The 23,054-nt window shown below is 39.5% G+C and overlaps 1 protein-coding gene across 6 annotated transcripts in view; it reads right to left on the bottom strand.

The window, feature by feature from the left end:
- The window catches only part of THRB (thyroid hormone receptor beta), a 164,039-nt gene that overhangs the window by 116,381 nt on the left and 24,604 nt on the right, over positions 1 to 23,054 (bottom strand). For 3 of the 6 annotated variants that reach the window (XM_076331173.1, XM_076331170.1, XM_076331169.1), the window contains exon 2: positions 15,254 to 15,283. The exons of 2 other annotated variants lie outside the window; for them this stretch is intronic. The gene's annotated coding sequence lies outside the window, so the exon portion shown is untranslated. Of the gene's footprint in view, positions 1 to 14,986; positions 15,123 to 15,253; positions 15,284 to 23,054 lie in introns of those variants that run through there. One more of the 6 variants, XM_076331176.1, reaches the window with a different exon arrangement.

Genomic DNA, 23,054 nt, shown 5'->3' with positions numbered 1-23,054 from the left:
CATTCAACTACACAGTATTTATAGAAACATGTAAAAGCCAACAGAAATAAAAAAGACATTAAAATTAATTTGTCACAATTTGGGGTTATTATTATCACTTCACATTCAGGTTCAGCCACACATAAACAAAACATTTCCCAACACTACACTGCTACACATTTCGAATGCTCTCCATGAAATTCCGCTCAAGCAACACAGCACACCGTGAAAAAACTCATGCAACAGTTTGACATGGTCTGACACAACTTATATTGCCTGGAGATAAGCTCTTTCAGATAAACTTGCTCTGTGGGCTTGATTTCCCAAAGAGCTGACCACTTGATGTCATTCAAGACACCAGTGCAGCACCTGTGATGGCAGGGTCATGAAGAACCTATACAACATCAACTCATGACAGAGCAAATCTAAAGGGCAGAACTGAAGAGGAAAGGATCCGTGACTGGGATGACTGGTGAAAGACTGGAAATACGCTGGAGGAGAACCACTGAAATAGCCTGCACAGTCCTTTCCAAAAATGTTGCATTTGGCTCTTCAGAAGCTAAGGCATTTGAAAGGAAAGTGCAACTCCTCTTGCACAACTCTGAAGTTCCTCAGAAAACACCAACTGTGAGTCTGGTTAAGAACAGATCACATTCATGAACCCATTTAGAAAATGCGAGTTAAGATGCATGCTGCTTCTCTAGTAACCCAGATGATCTAACTTAGTTTCAGAGTCAATTGACTGCTTTCTGCTAAAATTGAAATCTGTTATTAGCTTTGCTCATGTGTCAACACTGTTTAGCTTAATTAACTAGCTTTCCTCTCTAGCAGTCCTTTCCCTGATGTATTTATTAAGGACTATCTTATCATGCCTCAGGTTTTACTTTGCTAGCCTATTCTGCTAAGATACAGGATCTCAGAAACGCTTTTCTTTCTGTACCTGTTCTAGTTCAAATCGTTCTTGAATTCAAAACCCAGAATTATATACAGTACAACACATGAAATTTCATTTTGTACATTTTTTTTCAATGATCATAAAATTTCCATGCCTCCATCACCTTCACATTACCCCTATTCCATTCTAGATCCATATTTATCTTTCCAGGGGCCATATTACTTATCCATTTAGGTCTGGAGATTTCCCTTGTTTTGATACAAGTTTCAAGTACTTTTGAAAATATTTTCTCTACTTTTAAATGTCTAGGCTTTTTAGTCCAGCCAACTTAACTACCTACCAACCTCACTACCCTGTGTCCTTAATTTCACAGCCTGTTATTCTGTGAGAGTGAGCCTTATTTATGGACCTACGTTTGCTTATGCTTGTATTAAATTTAAATGTAAACAATTAAATGCATGCTTCATCCAAGCTTATTTTGTATAACCAACTCTTCTATAATGTCCTCATGCTACATCAAAACGAAATCTGGGAGAGCACATCAACATCTCAGTTCAGTAACCTTTTTTAAGAAGAAATCATATTCACTGCCTGTCACAGCTTGCACTCAAGACAGTCGGTGTCCTGAGTTTCCAAGGGATTGCATCTACTGAGCCATTTACAGCTGTATTTCTACAAGCAAAATAAACATGCCCAAGACTGTTGAGGCCAACTGGCACAGAAAGGTGCCATGCTATTAAACTCTCTCACCCTCCAAAACAGGGTAGCTGCTTCCAAACTGCCTGTTTGGAATAATCCCAAGATAACTCTCAGACTTTACCTGGGAATAGTTCAGGTGAGTTCCAGTAAATATAAACCAAAACTAGGCCAGGGACAGTTAACAGTAGAGACAATTGATATCCAGGGCCTGGGAATGCTTCCTAGCACCATTTAATTTACTAGTACAGACATGCCCATTGCATGAAGACCGCTTAATGCCTGCATGACCCCGAGTTCTTCATGACTCTTTGTAGATCTTCATTAGCTTGTCATTCTCTCACCTTCCTTCTCAGAGATCAAAATAATTCTACTGATACCACACCCGCCACAGCTTTTAGGAGACTTTTCTCTGGCTTGACATATTAATCTTTGTTTTGTTCCAATGGTGACGCTGAGATCTTTGTCTCAAGTTTCTTCTTCAGGGCCATTTTCAGCTTTATGTTCGTATGACGTTTCTTTGCTCCTGGAAGACAAAACACTGCTCTTTCCCCTAGCTAAGCTCTGCTAACGGATGTGTCTTTCCACCTAAAGAAAAGGAGTCTTCAGACACACACATCTGCGTCTTCCTCATATCGCTAGGAATCCCAGATCTTCATGGATTTTTTTTTTCCTTTTTCCCCTGCTGCTGCCCAACTATCTTCTAATTTCTCTCCCCAGTTCTTTAATCGCATCTTTGTTCCTCCTCAGCCTCAAGTCTCTAGTTATCTCCACCTCACCCTCCTTTTTTCTGGTGCCACTCTTCTTTGGTGTCATCCGTTTCTCCCTTTTTCTCCTGAGTTCTCCATCATAACAAATCAGTCTTTCACTTGATTTCTCCACTACCAATTAGCGCCAGCCTCTACGCTGTGATTATAGCCACATGCATCTGCGGTCAGCTTCCTCAAAGACCTCTCCCTTCCAACTACTATTTTTACATACAGCTGTGCATTCAGATCACCTCAACTGCTTCTTCTCTTCCCTCATGTCTTTAGCTCCCTGCCTCTAGCTGCATCTAAACTCCTTGGATATGCTCTCTCCTGACTTTTGTCAGGTGACATTTCTATGTAAAAATAGATCCTAGCAGGTAACACTGAAGAAAGTAAATCTCGTTCTGTTCCTGCATCCAGTCTCAGTGTCTTCTCTGCTATCCTTCATTCAGTGCTGCATCACTGCACATCCTTCCTTGTCTCTGCCTTCAAGGAAAAATAAACAGCCCAGACAAAACCCATCCAGACTCTACTGGCTCCTCTGGCCACTGACTTTTTAAATTTTTGGCAACATCTGAAAGGCAGTTATCTGCCCGGTCTAAACTAAGCTCTCTTAGGTGAAAGGTTTCCGTTGTGACCAAAGGCAGAAAACCTCCTTCATGTACTTCAGCTACAAGAAGTTTAATCCACTGACAACTGCAAATAGGTCCTGCAAACACCAGAGAAAGGAAAAGAAGAAAGAGTAATTACAATGGAGGGCAGGAATTCTCATAAATGAAGCTTTACTACAACTTAAAGAAAAATGGATGCCTACCTAAATAGAAGAAAATGAAAGAAGTAGTGGGAGGAATTTCATGTCAGAGATCAGTAAGCCTAGTTTGAGTAATCTTCATCTTCTGATAAGAGGCTAGGTACTAAGAGATAACTCCTCATGCTTGTGAAATAGGAAAAAAAAACTTTACATGAACCTCAGATACAGAACATAATTATTGGAGTTTTCTGCAAAATTGGAAATGATTGCAGAAGCATGGGGCTAAAAAGAAAATACAGTTCAAGGATTTAACAAGGATAACTTTTTGCAAATCAAAATACAGACTCCTTCATTATTCCCATCGAAGTGTGAAACCATATTAAGGAGTTGGATCATACAATCTAAACTGCACTTCATTGTTTTTTTCCCTTGAAACAACACAGATTTTATGGGACAAATAATAAGAAGAGATCTTCAAAGGACATGTGGATGTGTAGGAACAGAGTACAAAGCAGAGTATCATCTGAACTTTTTTATTATAAAATAAAAATAGCACTTTGTTTTGAGAATTGGGAGTTTATCAGTTTCACTTTCAGTGCAAGGCTTTCCTGCATATCCACATGTGCAAGAAAGGACAAGCAATGAACTGCAGGAAAGCCTTATGCCCTTAATGCTTTGGTTTATCTCCAGAACTTAAAATCCAGTAATGCTGCTAAATAAATAAGGCACGCTGAGACACAAACAGAAAGAGTATGCCGATTGCTTTCATGTAAACAAGCATCCAGGCATGAAATTTAATTGTCAATAACTGGGAGGATTTTCAAAGATGCAAATGGACAGTAAATGCCAAGTACAAAAGATATTTGAGGTTGGCCTAGGTGATCTAATTGCTCCTGTAAATCTACAGTTCCTGAAAGCTATGAAGTCTCCTTCACTGTTGTTACAGATTTGGAACGTGTATCCACTATAAACACTATACTAATTATAATTAATTACATTAATTTTCTCTCATAATTTCCGCAGTGATTTTCCTAAAACGAAGCAGGCCAAGAATACATCCAAACAGGTATTTCCTCCACTAGGTCACCGAAGCATGCTGTTGTACCTGGCCTACTGACCTTGGGAGACCTCTGCCTAAAACTGATTTAGGACATAAGTGAAAATGAGTTTGAAGGGTTTTTTTCCCTTCGAATCATCATAAAACCACCATGAAGTCTGAAACTGCTAGACATTTCTTGCCAGAAGATGTCCCTGAGTCTCTAACTGTGTACCACCACCAGTCAGGTTGGCGGTATAGGGAGTCTCACACTTCACCTGACTGCACCAGCTTCACCTGAACTAGTTGCAGAAAACATATTAACACCTTTCTGGCAGATCACATTTATCTGTGGCCTCTGTTACAAAGTACAATGCAGAGACTTATCCATGGACCCTGGCAAAAAAACAGGACTCTTTTAGCTGGCTTTAAATTGGGATCATTTTCTCCCTTGACGATGCAGATGAAGGTGTAGTCCCTGCCTCTGACCAGTGCTGCCATGAATATTTTTTAGAAAGATGTATTAGAGTAAAACAACAAAAAAAGATTTATCAGAGTAAAAGCCTAAAACATTAATTCCATACTTGATACAAAATTTATGGAGATAAAACAAAGCGCAAGCCTTTCACAGTTCATTCTAAAACTTCAGAAATCTTCCTCTGAATTCCCAGTGTTGCTTTGCCTTGCTTTTTAGACTAATTCTTTGCCAGAGGTGCATATAATTGTTTACGTCTCATCTAACCTGAAGTGAAAGTTGAAATTCAACAAATAAATATGCAAATATCTGCTAGTGATTTGTACTTGCAAAATATAATCCAAATGTTTATTGCTATCCTATTTAAGAAGTTCCCAGTAGACATATTTCTAGCAATGGATTAAATGCCAATAGGATCAGATTTCCTGAGAGCCAATCGTGAAGGGCTAGGAAACCCACGTAAAGAAATTTCTGAACAAGATTCCAAAGATAAATCCTTTTGTTATGAAAAATATTCGAAGAAGTATGCTTAACAGGGAAACGTTAATACTGACTGGTTCAGTATTCGACTACTTGCCACACATTTACATCAAGGAAAAGCATTTTTCCCACCAGTAGGAGAATTTAATTACATGGGGTACAGTGAAAAGAAAAAAAAAATCCATTGTGAAAGGGCTCTTTCACCCTTCTAATCAAAGTGGATGTCTTAGAATATGTCAGCTGGACAAACCAAAAATACAAAAATAAAAGATGATTGAAGATAGTGTATCTTCACCTAGCAATTGGTAACTATGTGTTCCAGCCAGAGAAAACACGGGGAAAGCTACTGGAGGAGTTTTCCTTTGGCTCAGGGAACGGATGAGCAAGAGTTCTCCTAAGGCATTGCTTACAAAGCCAAAAGCTGTTAAATTCAGAGGCGGCTAAAGCAAGTTACAACACAGTCTGCTCCAGCCTATGCGGACAGAGCCAAGCTGCAGTATAATAACATTTAGGGGGAAAAGGGAGAGAGGAGAGAAAACATACCTTATGGTTTTATCCCAAGTCTGAACCAGACTCATGGAGCTGTCTCAAGCAAATCAGAATACGGAGGTAGAAAAGGCTTTCTGCTCAGAGAGTGCTCACCTCCAGCAGCGCAGGTTTTCTAGCATTTATTCAATCACGTTTTCAATTCCCAAAGAATAGAGACACTTTCTTTGGAAAATTATGCCACTTGCTGTCCTTGAGGAAGACTTTTCCAGTTCAATAAATCGCATTGCTCCTGACATGCATTCTTTCTCAGTTACTCTAATTCTTCCTATATGCCACTTTACCATCCCAAGCATTTTGATCAAACCATTCTTATAGCACTGCTTTCTCCATGCCCCTCTCCTACATGAAACCTCTCTCTTCATCTGCCCCTGCACATTTCTTCATGTCCATGGTTCATTTTCCTTTCTCTTCTCAGAATTTCAGTTAAACCACATAAAACGATGCATAAAGACTAGAGGGAAGTTTAAAAAGTGAAAAACAGGCTGGAATTGTGAATTAAGGACTGTTTTCTGGTCAGCTGTGCAGCTCATTGTATAAGCATGAGTGTAAAATCATTCTGCAGCTTCAAGTAACTCCTATTTGTGTAATTTCCACTTAATTTAAGAATTAGCTGGAGCAAACTGTGCTGGCATTCTAAGGAAGGCAGAAAAAGTTAAGAGAATCTAAAAGGTTTTGATACAATGAGTGTGATACTATGCCAATCAGAACCAGTATTTAGGATCCCATAAGAACAAGAAATCACTGCAGGTTCTGTTTTAATTTTATTTCAAGGAAGCAAGGAATAATAAAATTTAAACAGAATTATGAATGCTAATACATTTTACAGCAATCTTGTGTTTAACCTCTGTCTCTTCCTTTATGTGAAAGCTTTACCTTTAGACAACTTTTGGAAACACAGAACATCGAATCCACCCACGCAGAACGGGAACCCACCATGGTCAGCCTGCCATTTTCCCACTGAAGACAGGTTGCTGAAAGAAGTGAGCGCTCCCTGCCATTTTCACTTACCTTTGGCTGCCAGCCAAGCTGTAGCTCTTCCCATAAATTCCAGTATTTTCCAATCAGTTCATTTTCAGAAATGGAATTTTGGCCAGAAAAAACACAACTTCCTATATCTCAAGAAATTCAGAGCTAGTGAACACCTGCATTGCGGCTACTTACCCAGAAATCTTGATGGGTCAATACTGTCATAGAATCATAGAATCATAGAATCATTGAGGTTGGAAAAGACCTCTAAGATCATCGAGTCCAACCGTCAACCCAACACCACCATGCCCACTAAACCATGTCCCTAAGCGCCTCATCTACACGTCTATTTTAAAGTGGCTCTACAATGAATTTTTTACTATCCTGTATGTCTTTACATTTTACAAACCTGCTCCGTAACTGTGACAAGTAAGGCGCTCTGCATCAGCCCCAATCAGGGGGTGACACTAATGGTGTGTACGGTTAGCATCTTAATATAAAGGAAGTCAGAAATGTCAAAACTTGTCATAACTGCTCAATAGGATTCTCTCTCAGTACTACACATCCACTCTAACTAAAGGACACATTTTAACCTGACAGCCTCACAGTCAGCAAAAATTCAGTACTTCTTTTCCGTGGTGACAGTCAGACGTGGCAGAGAACATTTTCCTTGGTTTCTGGGTGAGCTTTATGGAAACCTGCTGCCTTTCTTTGAGGTGCACATACACTTCAAGTCTAAGTTCAGAACGTACAATTCCCCTCCCTGAAATTTTATTATTTTACCTTTACCTCTGCTTTTTTTTTCCTGTGATTATTGAATCAAAGAAGGGATGATTGGTTTTTAAGTTAATTTGTGAAAGGACAATGAAAGATGCTGATGGCTAGAAGGATGTGAACGAGTTTCTAACAGATCAAAAGAGAGAGAGCATTAATGAGCAGATGTGTCCTGAAAGTTTTCTTAAATGCAAGCACAACTGTCTCAAGACTGATTCATTACAAATACAGGTCTGCCTGTCACGGTACCGGGGAAGAGCTCTTACTGACTCTTGAGCAGAAAGGGAAAACAGCAGAAGGAGCCTCAGTCAGTAGTTCACATTTGAAGGAGAAATACAGTAGACTCCATTTAGTCCTTGCTCCCTCTGCAAACAAAATCACTCCAAGTGAAAACACAGAAGGAGCAAGAAATGTAAGTCCTCATCTCCCATCCTCCTGTCTGATGAGGACAGCGGGAGCTGCGGCTTTTGTAGGAAGCTGTCTGACCTCGCAACCGCACTCCGACTTCAGCGGCACCAAGCCCACAGAGAGCTTATACCCTCCAAGGGCCAAACTCTGCCACTGCTCTTCACAGAGCAGCTCAGATAAGAAATATTCCCTGCGCACAATATCCTTTTGTACTACACAAGTGAAGCCCCTGAATAAAGAGCCCAGTATACCACATAAGATCAAGGAATTAGAAGCTAACCAGTAAGTGCAGCTCTGGAGAGTCATGAGACCGTCCCCTTCAGTTATCGAGTTGGGCTGGCATGGCTGAGGCAGCTTTGCGACTGAAAAGCAAAGCGTTTGAGGCTGTATTTCTTCTTTTTTTCCAATGTAATTTTAACTGATCTAGTTCACCATACAACTCAAATCAATCAAACAGGCATGCTGGCTTGCAGTTTGGTTTACATTTATCTTTTTGGGTTCTTTTCCTTTTTTGGGGGGGAGAGGGGCTTTTTAACTTAGAGATAAACTGTTCTCTGTCAGGAATAAAATTAGCTATCAATCCTGGCTGGCTGCACCTAAAATCCATTTAAAAAAACCCTCTAGGATATACACACATTTTACTTTGAACTTCCTGCTAGATTGCATTTGCACTTACTTGAGTAAAAAGTTAGAACTTCTACATCTCTCACTGCCTGAGGGAACCAAAAATATTAGCGCTGATTAAATATTTATTTTGTAGCAACATGAAATCTATCATGCTACAGAAAATTATTTTGAACGATACCTCTTCAGCAAGGCTGTGACTTACGGCTTTTCCTCTTACTAAGTTACACATTCAATAAAAATACAGCCGGGCCAAGAAAACTCTGTTTTGTTTTGGCAAAGCATCAGACGGCATTCTGGTTTGCCAACACAGGCAGAATCTTGTCTAACTGTGGGATGCTCTTGGATTTACTACCTATTAGCGAAACTATTAAGAAGCACTGAAAGGTTCCAGCCCCTTTTACATATTCTCAGTCGAATCTCATGAGTTTGTACGCTCTCAGTTTGCACACAAAAATATAGGAGTCTTTTCCCACCTCTCAGGGAAAAATTAATAGGAGAGTGTTAAGTCTCATGTTACTTCATTACTTTTACAAGCTATGCTAAATAATTAAACTGCTCTTGTCAAATAAGTGATTAGAGAACATTTTGTGCTGCAGCATATGTTTTTACTGTCTGTTTACCTCAATTGACAAAATTAAATCATTCACAGAGTCTCCTGCACAACAGTGCAAACAACTCAGACCCTCAACTTGCAGAGAGGGAGAGCTGTGGGACTCAAAGGACAAGTGTATATAGGATGTGATTAGAGAAAGAGCACTGGATTAAAGCCACGGACGAGGAAATTGAAACAACAGAACCAAAGCTTGCTCTGAGGACGCTGCTGAATGAGAATGACCTAGAAGCAAATCTAGCTAACACCATTTAGACCTCTAGCAGCTTCTAGACAGGCTTTCTATGGGGTCTCAGACCCTTAAAGTGAGCAAAAAGGTAGAGAATGGGTACATGTTGCTTAGAGAGACTAGGGCTAATGATTTTCAGTGAACATTGACTTTCCCAACCTTTAATTCACCTTGTTGTCCATATGTCTGTAATTAGCTGTAAATTTGCATGGATATTTCAGAGTGCATGTCACATTCTCATACACTTTCACAGTAATATATATTTTGGGGGAGGAAAGGCTTTGGCTAGTGTAAGTAGCAGGGTACAGTAATCTGAAATATTCTGTAGTAAACAGGATCCCTCTGGGCTGAAATAGAGGGGCTACTGTGTGAAATGACAAAGGTAGAAGAATTAGACTAGCAACCTACCCTTCCACCACGTTGAGAAGGCAAGACCATTTCCATAATGCCAAAAAATGAACAGAATTTCTGACACAGTGCACCTTGTCCTACCTGCCCCTCTTCTCCACAGGTAGGTCCTAGGAGCCCACTCCATTCAGCAGGACAACCCACACAGCCAAATGAAGCAGATGTAGCCAAACGAACGGCTGTCTCTCCCGCTGGTGGGAATTGATCTGTTTGGCCAACTTGGCAATTTTTCAGAAGCAGTCTTCTAAAGGTTACTCAAAACAAAACACTGTCCGGCTGCAAGTCCCTTCTGGTAGCAGCCACACATGTGCTGTACCAGCCTGCTGCTACTGGAGCCACATCTGTCCTCCCAGGGCTGCAGCAAACAGCAGGACCTGCTGCCCTGAACATCATCGTGATGTTCAAGCTGGACTCCGTCAATGAGCGCATACACACAATCTGCTATTTTTTAAATGTACTAGTCACCAAAAGCCACATTTCCGTTGAGGGGGAGAGAACATTCCCGATGCTCCCATTCTCTCACAGCAGCAGAATTTCCCTGAATCGACACTTTTTGCAAAGTTATGTAACAGTGAGCACAGCACGCTTCACTCTCATCTGAGCAGACATTGCGAGCACAGTATAAGCATCAGGGTACTTCTTTACACCGAACTGTGCTCCAACCCAGCATGTGAATTTAAAAAATAAAAAAAAAAGGTATATTTATTTCTTGGAAGAGAACAGCAAGTTACTCAGGCAAAATCATGGATTCTTGTATAGGGGTTATTAAGTAATGAAAGTGCATGAAACAAGATTCAATAGCTTTTAAATGCAGTAAAACTGAGCTTTTAAAGCAAGTGCAGTTCTTCAATATAAGTAACAAATTCGGGACTAGCAATGCATTGGAAAAGAGCCAAAGGAACTCCCCAGACCTCAGCACAACTCCTCCTTTTTGTCATCTGGAGTGCTTTTACAGCGTTGCCTGAACAGAAAAGAAATACCATGGAATCTCCCAGCGATAATCAAAATCAATTTTGCAGCCTTGTGTACCACTGTCCAGTAGAGGTGTTTCTTCTGTGGTACAAAAGACTGTTTTCCTTTACATTAAATGGCTTAGTCACAAGCTTTCACACAGAAGAAACACCAGCAATTTGATGGCTCAAATACATTTCCTAATGGAGACAGCAATTTTCTTCCGTGGCACAGCCTCCTCCACTCCTTTTCAGAACTGAAGTATCCATTAAGAGTGACTCAGTGGTAGCAAAAACATGTGAAAAAAAGACATCCTGAAGTTTGTTTTTAAATACTCTCCACAGTCAGTATTATGGCTATCAGGAATTTGTGAAAACCATAGGTATGTAATATATTTTCAAGAGAGACGGTGCATAAGAAACTTCATACTAAAAAATCACAACTGTTACTGCACAGCAACCAGCCAAACATGTTTGACTCCTGACTAACCAAAGTCTTCTCTCCTTTCTACTTCACCACAGCCGCGAATCCCTTACATACTAGCAAGGGTAATTAACCTTTTTTTATCCTTTTCCAATCTTTTGCCCCCCCTCACCTTTCTCTTTTTCTTGGATGTCCATGAAAGCAGGCGTAGCCTCGATGTGCAGGGACACAGACTTACTTATCTCAGCCACCTTACTTTGGGTTATCAAACACAAGGGTATTTCTCTTCTCTGCTTTAGTTTTCCTGTTGGTTTAGTCTAATAATTTTCCCAATTCAGGTTTAGACTGCCATGTGTAAACCATATGTACATGTCAGTCCAGGGAGGGAGAGCAGTAGGGATGGTCAGAGTACAGGAACGACAAGCCAGGTACCAAGTCCCCACCACCTGCTGGCAGGTTGGGTATCAGGTATTCTGGAACACAAAATCCTCGGATATGCCTGGGCTCACCCTCGAATTACCCTGGATAGCTCTAGTTTCTTAAAGTTTTACGGAAGAGCTTTTCACAGGTCTTTCAACAGAGCGAGAATTCCATGAAAACTCTCCTGAATAATTTTTTATGCACACATACGGCCAGCACAACTCTTAGCTATTGCTCCTCTCATACTACTGTGGAGTTACATTGTACATTCCTGTAACAGAAGTTATGCTACGTAAGTGCAGTTAGGATGACATAATTCTGAGTTGATAGGTTTTTCCATTTGCAAGATTTTGCACAGTAACTCCCGATTAATTTTGGATGTTGAAATTAATGAGCTTATCAAAGTAACAAAAAGGAGTCAGGGCTATTCTTGTTCAACACAGTGTTTCATGCTTCTTCTAGCAAAAAAATTGCTTTTTTGATCAACCATTTTTATGTATTTTCTATGGAAGGATCTGCTGCCTCTTACCCGGTAAAACAAGGATGCACTTCCCTGCAGCTGATGAGAACTGAAAGATGAGTATCCTCCACACTCTCCCAGTACCCCATGCAGGCCCCAGAGCAAACATACAAGTTATTTCATTTTCAGTTTTGGGGAAAGCAGATTATTTTATATTAGGAATTGTACATAATCTGCTAAAAATTTAACCTGCCCTTTCTACTCTTATGGATAATAACATTTCAGATCTAGCATTTGGCTATAGAAAATCCTGTGCTCAAGGTGATGTCATTATGCTCACAGAAGAACTGTAGGAAATGCTGAATTCAGTCAGGATTTTAGTTATATCACAGAAGGGACTCAATAAACATCATAAATTATTACTTTTCAGTGCTCTCAATACAAAATGCAAGCTACTGAGTCAGTCAGGTGAAATATTAGAAGTTTATGCAGAAAGATGTGCCTATGGACTGATCAGACAAGAGCAGAAATTGGCTCAGTACTAGTACGCATGACCGCAGCACACAAAACCTGCAAGCTCAGCGGCGCTGTACCCACCACTGCATTTCTTCAAGGATCTGCTCAAAGACTTTTCCACCTTTCACCACTGAAACAAGAGTGACCTGCTCCAGCTCTGATTTTGGAAATCCTGTGGCTGCCTGTACCACATAAGAGCCTTTGTCGGTGGAGATGTGGATTTAAAAGGCCTGAAGGAACTCTTAGGATAATCTGGTCTGACTTCCTGCCTGGCACAGGCCGTAATACCTCACGCAGCAATTTCTTTACAAAGCACAAGAACTTGTAACTCTACTAGAAGATATTTCAAAAGGAGATCTAATCTTGATTTAATTACTCCAAGTGATCTACCACATTCCTTTCTAAGCCTTTCCAATGGTTAATTACACCTATGGTATCGTATTTCCAACGTGAACTCCTCTTGCTTATCTTGCTGTGTTTTTGTCTGTTGGAGCCCTATCCTATCTCCCTACACAGATATTTTTAGATACTAACCGCATCACACCTCAAAATTCTCTTACCCGAGATAAACAGTTTGCCTCTTTGGCAAATCAAAACATGGATTCCTGAATCCAACGCACAGCAGCTGCGGTGGTATTATAGCTAGCTTTTGACTATAGAGACTAAAAGAGAAAAGTCAATTCAAGTGCGAGGGGAAGGCACTGAGCATCTTCTTTAACAAGCTTTTCCAGCTTTCATAGCAGTCACCCACTTGTAAGACCTGGAAATTTGGGATAAATAGCACTGCAATCAGCAGAGTTTCATTTTTAACTTAACTGATAAATTCTAGCTCAAACTGGATCGGTAGTTATTAAATACTATAGTTAACTCAGGAAGAAATAAATGGCTGATGGCAGGTGGTTTTCTACTACTTACATGTCAAAATCACATAAAAAACCTGCTAACAGAATGACCCAGTACTTCTGCAGGCACTGCCAAGGCAGAAATCCAGGAGTGAGCAATATGTACCCTAAAATACTTCCAGTTGTGACCCTGCGAAACAAAATGAGTAAATTTCCACTACCGCTGTCATGCTGTATTACTTAGGCATATTACTTAGAGATTTGTGTTACTGTAGCATTCAGAGGCTCCACATAAGGCTCTCTTGTGTTAGGTGATCAACTACGAACAGAGCGAGCTTAATTCGTTTTTGCAACGTTTGCCCAGTTCTTGTATGGCTGAATCCTGGTAAGGAGACAGAAGGAGGACTTGTATCCTCCCTGGATCATGGACGCTGATGAGATCAGTGTACAAAGACTGCTCAGAACTAGAATTTCTTCTGGCATTTACTAAATCCCTGTACTACCCAGTGATTCTCAACACATTATGAAGTTCCTTAGCATCCTTAGCCCTATTCCAGAAGGGCTTTCTGTCCTTCACACTGATTTGGTGCAGAACAGCAGCATCTTGCTGTCTCAGAGATATGTTATATATGCACACACCTTTGTAACTGCAAATACGTGCACATACTCTCCATATACTAATACAGAGCAACAATATGCAAAGCTAGAGTGTCTGCTATTTACAACATCGTTTTAAAATTTTCCACAACAAAAAAATGTGATATGACGCCTCATTACTTTTTCACAACACTTCTGGTTTTTCCATTAATATTTCACATTTCTACTCACTTCTGGTTTCAAACAGTTTACATTTTGCACAGCTTAACTGATTTTTTTTTTTTTAGCCTCCCTCTTCCCTATTCCAAGGACGCCCCACTGCAAATCAGGAACACAGTTTATGTGGATGTATCAACTTTTACTAGTTTAAGATCTCAGCAGGTGTAAAAAACATTCCTTTTAATCATACTTCCATTTGGAAGGCGTTTGACTTGAAATAGGTGCGTGAAATCCAGGTAACAACACTGCAAGCTTTTACTTTAGCCACCGATAAAAACCAAACCAGGCAAATATGGGAGGAAAGGAAAACAGTAACCAACAACAGTTCCCTTCCTCGGTATCCTGTGAATGGCTATTAAAATTGAAACTATTACCTGTGACTGAAAAGTAATTATATATTTCTGTAATGCTCTGAACAGGTTCATACTGCAGCTGCCTGCCAGAACAACTTGCTATCGTACACCTGGTTATGTTATTTGACATAACTGCTTCATTTTCTAGATAACACAGCACATGAATGTCAGCATCCTCGCTAGCAATGAAAGAAATAAAAAGATAACCCCCCCTTTTTTAACACCCCTTGTTGTTGGTAATGTATTGAAAGACCTTATTCTGCCTTTGGCTTATCTAGCAGATGCATAGAGAATCCATTTCCAGAATGCAGCAGCCTGAATCATGCTACATAGAAGAAGAGGAAATACTCCTAGGAAAGTTCACTCCTTCTCTACAGATACATTTATTTAACTATGTAATTCATAAACTCCCACCACCGCATCTCAAAACCCAAGAATCTACTAGAAAGCTACTTATTTTATCAGCATATACTCTAATATTTAATTTTCAAAGTGCAAAAAAGTTCTCCTTATAAGTGAAGAATTTAATTGACTGAGTAGTGAAAACTATAGAGTCTGCTGAAAAATAATTACCTGTAAATTCCTTGTAGGCCAAAAGAAGTTGCCAAATCCACGCAGGTATCTTATTTTGATTAAAAAAACAAATAGTGGCTTAGTAACAATAAAAAATAGTCAAATGTTGTTACACTCATTCTGCAATACTGTCTCCTTTGCTTTTTGTGTTTTGACATACTGACCCATGCTATGTCTAGGATCTACTCGGAAATGCTGAGCATATTTGTTAAAAATTACCTCCAATTAACTTGAATATCTTACTAACATGGAATAAAAAAATCTTACCTTATTAGAGCTTCATTTTCTGTTCTTTCACTGAAAAGAGTAAAGAAATCTGTATTAAAGATCCATTTGGTAAAAAGTACTTTCTGAAGTTATTATTTTAGTTTCACTTCAATTAACACCAAAACTACGGGGTTCTTTTTACATAACCGAAATAAATTTCCGTTATTTTGGAGAGTTAATCATTCTCAACACTCTGGGGCGGAGGCCTTTATTTATTTACTATCTTAACTAGCTCTTCTGAACAAACATGTCAAATGCTTTGGAAATATCAATACAAACAACTGATCTAGTCAATTCATCACCTAAACTGCAGGCTGATTAGGCACACTTTTTAGGTTTATTTTCACTGCAAGCAGTCTTTTATGACCAGAATTTGTATTGCTATTATTTTTATTGGACACCTGATATTTTCTATTATAAGATGGACTTGCACTGCAGTATGCCCATTCAAAGAGTTTCCCAGCCCGGAAGGTTTTTTAAAAGCAGCTATTTTCTGCTCAATCCCAAAACAGGTAGGGTCAGTGGTGGTTGTAGAAGAATGAAAGCATCGAGCCATTTCATTAAACATCTGCTTCAACTAAGCCAATTCTAAATGGCACATTTGCCAATAGCTTACCAACATACATCATGAAATCCGAAAAACAAAAAAGCTTTAAGACTATTCTCAAAAAGTTCCGGCATGACTCAATGAATGAATTTTAAGGCCTGCAAAAATATTAATTACCTTTTCATTTCTTTGTGACTTTTGTTCAGTCCTTTACAACTGAGGAGAACTATTTGCAGGCATCAGCATTATAATTGGGAATTGGATTCTGGTAACTCTGAAGTAAATGGGAATTTTTTGCCACTAATATATGCAAGAACAGAATCACACTTTATCTTATTTTACTTTCTGAATTAGCATAATACACAGCATGAAATAGAAAACAAAAAGCCAAGTCTAATAAAACCTGACAATTATTATTGGTATTTGTTGAAAAGCAGAGGAAATCATGCTGAGTCACAGGCAAAGCATCTCAACCTCTAGCACCTTCTGTACACTTCATTAGCCATCAGTCAGTATGGTTAGAAATTTACAGATGAAGGGAAAACAAGGAGAGACCTTGTTCATCTTTGTCAAGGACGAATTCGAAGCTTGGCCTCAAAGCATGTGATCAGTGCAGTGGTTGAAGAAATGAATTCTCTGCTCTACAATGAAAATACTGTGTTTTGGAGGGGAAAAGGGGTTAATAACAGAGTCTTCTAGGAATGGCTGTGACTGTCAATCTGAGTGAAGCAAGGCTTAAGTGAATAGTAGAAGTGCCTCCTCCCTTAATTTAGAGTATGTTCACCTGGTATTTTATGAGAGACCTATGAAATGAGCCTATTTCAGAAATGGAACAGGTAAACTTGAAAAGAGACATTCCTGAAGTGCAGAAATTCATTAGATTAATCAACCATTTTGGGAAAAGGCATGAGACGTCATTTTTATGAATCAGCTCATCAGAGCTGACATTTGCAATGCCTGATTTCCCACAGCAGAGTACCTGCACATGTATACCTTTAAAGGAAGAGGAATAACTATAAGGTCATTTCATTACTTAGTAAAATATATACAAACCTCATAGGTTTAGTTTTCTACAGCTCTTTCTGATAATCAGCTATTAAAACATGCATCAGCACCATATTACTTCACATTTACCCGTCTGGCTTTAGGTGTGCGTCACCCACGAGAGGTAACTTAAGAAAGGTTTTGCATGCAGTAATCAAGGGACAGAACCAGTAGGTATTGTATCACTGGATGCTACACAGGGTTTCAATAGGATTGAGTGGGATGTATTACAGCACGAGCCAAATCCTTCGTACTTTTCTCATGCAAAACACCCATTGAAGCTAGCCAGAGCTAACTGAGGACATATTATGTCTCTGATTCTTTATTACTCACCTGTCCCAATACTACAGCGGTCCACAGCACAAAGTTTATGGGACCAGAATGGTTCTTTGTGGGAACAGGCTATTTTAACCACAGAGCAGGTACAGAGGCAAGTCTGAAGATGACTAAAAGTCATCCTGGACTTGTGACAAGATCCACAGCTTCTGAAGCGAAGTATGCTAGAAACACTCACAGCACAGGCTGCTTTGAAGCATATTTAACTCATCCTACGTACTTTTAAAAGAAGAATGAAAGCTGACTTTGGCAGGAGTTATGACTCCCAGAAAAAAAAATCCTAGCATGCTTAAAGAAACACTTTGCATACACTTTCCTTATCTGATCTAGCTGTTGATAACAGGACAAGCTATAATGGGGGCCATGAGCACCTCCCATCACAAGGTTCTCATGGGCCCTGCTGCCTGCCTAGCTTGATGGTCTCAGTAGATATTTGTCCAAGAGGACCACGTCCTAGAGAAAGAAGGGCCCATTATTGTTCTCCATCAGGTAGCAGGAAGCTTCTCTCTATCTTCAGATGATATGGCTTGTACCCAAGTGGAGATAACCTCCACCCCAGCATGCCCAAAACCACACTGGGTAAGTGAGGCTCCGAGTTTTCAACAACCCCTCCAGAAGACTTGTCAGGCTTCCTGCCTTACTTGCCTCCAACACCTTGGCAAAGAGTTTCACATGGGCTCCTCGCTTTCACATAAAAATACAACATTTCCTGTTAACTGCCTGCACTGCTTTCATGCTTAATGACCTCCTTGCTTAGATGGAGGGGAAGATCTCTACAAAAAAAGGACATTTTCATTGCAATATTCAGATGTGTCATATTTCTAAGCATCTGCCTCTTTACAGTAAAAATGGTACTTGTTGCCAGTCACCAAATGTGTTAACTTTGGATGCACTCTGGAGGGATTCTAGCAGACTGCCTCAAAAGCACATCAATACAATTAAGTTAAACTAAGCAGACAACTGTCCACACTCGGTGACAAAAGGCTCTGTAATTTCAACAAGGTATTTGACATTATCCTTTCAACTCAGATACAAAAAAATCATAAATCTTTTTGCAAGCTCCATCTTTTTCAGAACAACTCCTTATGAATGTTTTATAAACACTAAAACTAACACGAAAAGAACCTACTGACAGAGATTGTTTTAAAAATGTACCTTGCTACTGATGCTGTTCATCAGTACCGACTCCAGTTGAACCACAGAAAACTAAAACTGCCAATCGATTTAGACAGCAGAATAGATGTAGATGAAAATTTCCTCCTTTACCAGACTTAGAAAATTTGGGACTGCAAGAAGTTGTACACATAAAAGCGTTCCTTTTAGCTTCAGTCATTATTATTTCATCTTTTCTGTTGCATGTTTTTTAGCAGAAATTGCAAGGCTGAAGATAAAGCAACATATCTTGCCATTAACCAAAACATGGGTTTGATCCCTGTAATGAATACACCCAATTAGCTAAAACAAGTTCTTTCCAAATGATTCAGCACTTATCGAGTATTCAGAAGGAGAAAAGGCATCCAGGTGCACTTCACAAAATTTAGATATAAATGACATATTCTGCCTAGGTCTTTGAACAGATATCATAATAGGGATGAGGGCACTACTCTTCTTCTTCTACATATATTATTATCCAAGAACATCCTATTAATCCTATTAAAAATTACTTTTAGGCTCCTGAAATCCTTCACAGACCTCTTCAGTGAGAAAGAAACAACTAGGGGGAAATTCTTTAAAGTTACAAAAAGATGCAAATCTTTTCAGTCTTCTAGATAGATTCACCATCATCCCAGAAGTTGCTTCTGTTTACTTTTGTAGTCCCCGCAGGATGCTCTGATGTTCAGAGGTCCACAAGGAGACTGACCGAGCAAAGCAACTACGATTTCCTTTTTCACAGAAGATCACAGAAAGCCAACCAGGCCTGGAAAGGCCACCAAGTTCTCACTCCGCCAGAGCCGAGGAAGGAAAAAGAAAGGGGTGGGGGACCAAGAATCCTGACCAGGAGATAAATTCGTTCCTAAAGCCACTCCAATAAGTTTGGCTTTCAGTTCTGCTGTTCAGCAGCTCCCAGTAAGAATTAAAACACGTCAGTAAAAAAACCAAAAAACTCAGGGAAAAAAAAACCACAACAGGGAAAATCTCACTGACCTCCCTCAGAAAAGTTCTTCCTCAAGATGCAAGGAACTCTGCTGGCACAGAAACGTAATTTAATTCTTCCTGCTCCACCAGTCTTGACTCAAGGCCATTTGATTTCACAGTTCCAGCACTTGCGGTAGTTAGCAAGTTGTGCCATGCACGTTGTAGAGTGAAAAGCCATGACTGCAGCATGCCAAAGTCTAAACTGTGACAAGCATTTTCATTTCTGAAACTCTACACAGCGTGCCTTGGATTGTTTGGTGCTTCCTTACGGAGACTCAGTCTCTGCGGGTGCGGGGAGGCTGTAGATATGCCTGTGTGCACAGCCTAAACTCCAGGACCTACAGATGCATCCTGAGAATGTTTACTACCTAATCAATGCTAATCGTAATTATCACGGGTATATGCCCTCTGCAGGATAAAAGGCTAGAAGAAAGCCCATGTTTAGATTGAACAGCAAAGACAAGATCATAGCTGGAAGGCAGAAAACACATAAAATAGCTCCATATAAGGCATATGTACAGATTAAAATTTAACCATCATTGCCAAAAAACTGCATATAACCCCACCCACAGCTATACATGCCCACACATAACTGCCAACTGCAGGAGGAATATGTGGTCCATGTTCTGCTGCCCCACCAGCATGACCGGTCACAGAGCTACTGCTTCAAGTCTGTCTTTCTCCCCAAGGAAGTGCTGAATGTGCAGGCACGTTCCTCTTTCTTCACTCACCATTTATTATTGCTCTTGATGTCTGGCTGTCATATAAATCATAAAGTTCAATGATTTTTTGCAAGCTAGTCCTCCTCCTGAGTCTAAGAAGTCTTAAATTTCAGCCAGGTAGCTTGACCTAACTGTTCAGAGTTTTTATTGAGGAAACAAAAATCACCATTGCTCCTGTTGTATATTCATTGGGTCCATCCTAAAGAGCTGAAAACTCACAGCTGCTTTACTGAAAATGCTACGAATACACTGTCCAGACGCTATTATCCTCTCCAGTAAATGGTGAGTCCACAGACAGTAATATCTATAGCCCTGTTTTGCCAGCATTTCCATTACAAATCTCTGTTTTAATGAAGAATTAACAAGATTAAAATATACTTTGGCTAGTAGACCTTCAATTTCTACTACAGTATATTATATTATAAAGTTAATGTCACAATTTTCTTTGACTTAAGAAAAAAGGACAAAGATAAATTGATTTACTTTTAAAATAGAAACTGTGCCAAAAATAATTTTTTCAAATCCACAAACTTAATTCTTTACTCCTTTTTAAAATTATATTTCTACCATTAAAACGAAAAGCTAATGTATTATTCTAACATAGGGATTCATAAAATTCAAGAGAGCTAAGCAGATCTCAGAAAAAGGCAGCTATTCTCTCTGTGCATAACATAATCATATGCCCTAAAACCAATTCTTTTCTCCCTCTGAAAGGTATTAAAGGGTGTCATCTCTGCAGGGTCCAGCCCAGTGCCACCAAAAGTGCAACAATTCACATTTAAGTCAATGAGAAACCTTCTGTTCACCTTAAATTGAAAACCTTGCCTAAGATCAAGAACCCAATTACGAAAGGCATCCAGATGTTGAAAAGAAGCCTTCATATATATTTTTGAACTATCAATGTTCATCACTTTTCTGAGTATTGCCCAAAACTTCACAAAAAACTAACAATAGTCAAATCTGAGGGGAACTTTCAAGCTTTAAACGCAACATATGAAGGTGGTGAAATGGAAAGTTTTGGGGCCTTAGGGATATTCATCCCACATGTGTTTCACCATATCCTGCAGTTATGGGTGGAAGTTACCACTTCTGAGATCGGTGGTGCAAACAGCACCCTGGAATTTTCTCCTCTCCTCCTTCAGCTTACTGAAGAGGAACAGCAAGCAGACAAGCTAGGACAGCCAAAACAAGGTGAGACACTTCACCCTTAGATTCAGACTGTTTTACACCAGATGCCTGATTTTAATCATTGTCTGTATGTCTGAGTAAGCATAAACTACAGCAGAGATAAGACTTGGACCTTCAAACCTTGTATCAGAAAGCACGTATTTTTCTGCTTATAATCACCCTGCTGACATGAGAACGATTTTGGTTGCCATAATTGCCCCTAGTTTGTCTTCTATGGGATGGCAGAACTAAAAAGGCTAGTATCTTCAAGGATGAATGTACAGTAAATATTGCTGCACAATATCCCCAGCCACTGAATGTCATTATTGAGCCTTGGAATAAAACATGACAGACTTTGTTATGTTATCCTTTTCAGGGTGCCAGTCCCAACCCAACACATCCCAGAGCTTAAAGTCTGGCTGCCTCCAACTCATGATACATCTGGAACGCATTATTTTTTCCCCAATACTTTTTCTAATAACTAAGTTGGTAGTGCCACATTCTCCTTGGGATGGCAGACGACACCCATCACACCTGCACACTGGAATGCAGCTCTCATGGTAATACCCATCCAAAATTAAAGCAAGAAAGTTCTACGAAAGCAGAGGTTTAACACATGCATCTAGTAAAAAAAAAATATTATAGTGAACTAGTCCATAGTACATTAACTGCTTTATCTTTGACTTTTAAGATCTTTTTTTGTCATATTTCTTTCTTCTATTTTTTTTCTACCTGTATGGCATGTGCCCTCATTTAAGTCCCACGTATAGCACATGTCCCACTAAATCGTCCCAATGCAGTTCAGAACTGTGGCACAGACTGCATGATTTGAGCAAGAAATATGTCCTTAAGCTCTGCCTACATTTTGAAAGCTATGAAAAATACCCTATGAATAAATAAAATGGGAATCTGCCATTTGAAAGCCAACGCAAAGCAAGCTTAGAGAGAGGAGTAATTTCTTCTTATTTATGGTACAGTGAAGATTTTAAGGAGCACTGTACAACAACCCGGTATAATCATCAGGCCAGCAATTCTGCTCAGAAGTGTTTTTCAAATGGCAGGTTTGGTTGTCTATATGAGAAATAGACAATGAAACAAAACCAGATATTTCTAAGAAGGGCTTCAGAAAATGTCTCCCTATGCTCAGTATATACAGCACATACAAATCTTCACTGAAACACAGTTACGTTTAATTAGTCTCTGCAGCTGCCTAACTTGTCTTCATCATTTGTGGAGAGGTGGTGCTAAACACTGCTAGTGACAATGACATCATTTGCTAGTGATAACCAACTATGACTAAATTCAAAATATTGTTGCATCAAGATTTTCTGGCTAAGCTAACAGGATAAAAGCCTTAAGAAATGATATTTGCTTTATTTTCTGGAGCTAAAAGGTCAAGCATGCTGAAGCTCCAGGGTTTTTTGAAAGGTGGCATTGGGCTAAACTCCGATTAAGAGACAAACTGACAGATTTAGACATTTGTTTAGTAACTAGGTAGTAAAGTATCAAAGCCAATCTGTTGCAATTGCCTTTTATGTTTATCTCTACCAAAGGAGATCAGGAAAAAATCTATCAAAGTACTCAAATTCAAAACTGCAATCATGCACATTGAAAACTTCTGAATGCACAACTAGCAGGAAAGGAGAAAGTGGCATTTTCCCCATTTTGCATGCTCCATAAAAAAGGCTTCATTTACACTTCTGTATTTTTAGAAAGACAGTGGTATTTGCTTGTTTTTTCCCCCCAGTATATCACAGATAATACTCAGCTGCTGGGTTTATGAGGTATTTGCAGTTGTAACTCAATGGAAAAATCCTTTGTTACAAATAGAGAACAAATAATGGGGAAT

The sequence above is a fragment of the Aptenodytes patagonicus genome, chromosome 2, assembly GCF_965638725.1.
Source record: "Aptenodytes patagonicus chromosome 2, bAptPat1.pri.cur, whole genome shotgun sequence".
NCBI classification, from domain to species: Eukaryota; Metazoa; Chordata; class Aves; order Sphenisciformes; family Spheniscidae; genus Aptenodytes; species Aptenodytes patagonicus.
Note: the sequence above shows the minus strand (reverse complement) of the source record. Positions and strands in the feature narration are given on the sequence as shown.